This window comes from Myotis davidii, unplaced genomic scaffold (genome assembly GCF_000327345.1).
Source record: "Myotis davidii unplaced genomic scaffold, ASM32734v1 scaffold6060, whole genome shotgun sequence".
NCBI lineage: Eukaryota > Metazoa > Chordata > Mammalia > Chiroptera > Vespertilionidae > Myotis > Myotis davidii.
In genome coordinates, this window is record NW_006291815.1 from 43972 (window position 1) to 46398 (window position 2427).

The window sequence follows — 2427 nt, forward strand, 5'->3', positions numbered from 1 at the left end:
AACCTATCTTTGTTGTTAAAAAGTTAACACTTTCTTCTCCAAAAAAAGGGAAACTTTCAGTTAAACATGGCGTATTGAATATATGTGTTTAACCCTGGGTCCTTCCAAAGCCCCATTTATTAAAAAGTAAAGGAATGAAAAGGGCTTAAAGCACAAGTTCAAAGAGAAGAAGAGAGGAGACAACAGGAAATCAGAGATCTCAATAAGATTTTGAAACCTAGAATGAAGATGAAAAAATAGTAACCAACTTAACAGAACAGAGAAAATGAAGCCTAAGGCAACAATAGAAAAATGCCTCAAAATATTCATGCTTGAGAACCCCCAGAAACTCAGGAATTTGTGAAACCAGATTACCTCTGTAAAGTGGAGCTGCAAGAGGGGCAAGAAACAGGATTGGCTGAAAGCCTACATAAGAAGCAAGTAGACCCCAAATTCCTTCACTACACTTTTAGGCAAACATCAGGGTTTTACTCTCTGAAGATGAAGCTGGACTCAGATAGCAGGCACAACAGAGGGAGGGTGTAACCAGGACCTCTCTCCACCCCTTTCCACAGTTTATGCCCCAGAGTTCTAGCAGCCAGGTTCCCATCCCTGTGATTGTTGATTTTGTGTCAACTTGGCTTGGCCATGGGGTACCGAGGTATTTGGTAAAACATTATTCTGGGTGTTTCTGTGAATGTATTTTGGATGATCTACTTTTAAATCAATGGGTTTTGAGTAAAGCAGATTGTCCTCCATAATGTAGGTGAGCTCATTCAATCAGAAACTTATCCTATCTACACTAATGCCCACCAGCCAATCAGAAGAGTATGCAAATTAACCCAACAAAGATGGCTGTTAAATTTGCATACTTCAGGTGGGGTGGGCAGTGCCAGACACCGCCCACGGGATCCAGGCTGCAGATCAGGAACCAGGGCGGCCAGCAATCGCCCTGGCCAGAAGCCTGAGGCCTGGGCAGGGGTGGAGCCTGGCATCCAAGTGGGCTGGGGCCCCCCTGCCCAGGCCTAAGGCCCTGGCCAGAAGATGGGCAGAGGCTATCGGAGCAGGCTGGGGGTCCCCTGCCCAGGCCTAATGCCCTGGCCAGAGGCCTGAGGCAGGGGCAGGGGAGGAGCCTGCGATCAGAGCGAACTGGGGGTCCATTGCCCAGGCCTAAGGCCCCAGCCAGAGGTCTTAGGCCTGGGCAGGCGATCAGAGTGAACTGGGGGTCCATTGCCCAGGCCTAAGGCCCCAGCCAGAGGTCTTAGGCCTGGGCAGGCGATCAGAGTGAACTGGGGGTCCATTGCCCAGGCCTAAGGCCCCAGCCAGAGGTCTTAGGCCTGGGCAGGCAACTGGGGGTCCATTGCCCAGGCCTAAGGCCCCAGCCAGAGGTCTTAGGCCTGGGCAGGCGATCAGAGTGAACTGGGGGTCCATTGCCCAGGCCTAAGGCCCCAGCCAGAGGTCTTAGGCCTGGGCAGGCGATCAGAGTGAACTGGGGGTCCATTGCCCAGGCCTAAGGCCCCAGCCAGAGGTCTTAGGCCTGGGCAGGCGATCAGAGCGGCCTGGGGGTCCCCTGCCCAGGTCTAATACCCCTCTGGCCTGGGCAGGGTCAAAGCCTGCGATCAGAGTGGGCTGGGGGTCCCCTGCCAGGCCTAATGCCCCAGCTACAGGCCTGAGGCCTGGGTAGGTGATCGGAGCAGGGTGAGGTCCCCTGTCCAGGCCTAAGGGCCTGGCCAGAGGTCTTAGGCCTGGGCAGGCAATCAGAGAAGACTGGGGGTCCCCTGCCCAGGTCTAACGCCCCAGCCAGAGGCCTGAGGCTGGGCAGAGGTGGAGCCTGGGATCGGTATGAACTACAGAGGAAACACCTTTTCTGAGCACTCATTGGCTAAGCTCCCTGTATGCCACGGGTAATATTCTTAGTAACTTGGGTAATAAGAATCCAAGAAGGTGATGTAGGGTTTTTCCACCTTACTCCTGGAGAAAAAAACAAAGGTCTGCTGCTGGAGGGCTAAGAAATATCATATCCTGCCCTAGCTGGTTTGTCTCAGTGGATAATGCCTTGGCCTGCCCACTGCAGGGTCTGGGTTCAATTCTGACCAAGGGCATGCACCTAGGTTGCAGGCTCCTTCCTGGCAAGGGCCCAGGTCAGCGCTCATGCAGGAGGCAACCAATCAAAGTGTTCCTCTCACTTTGATGTTTCTCTCTGTCTTTCCCTTTCTCTTCCACATTCTCTAAAAATCAATGGAAACATATCCTCAGGTGAGGATAAAAAAATAATAATAAAGAAATGTTATACCCTATGAAAGACACATCTTGAAAATGCCTAAAGAAAGTTGTCATTTTTTCCTAGTGAAGGGACTGGAGTCTGTGTTGATGAAAACACCTTGGTGGCTGCAGTGACTGGCAGTGGCTGCAGCAGCGGGGTGATGGGGCTGGTTCCTTCCCCTGACC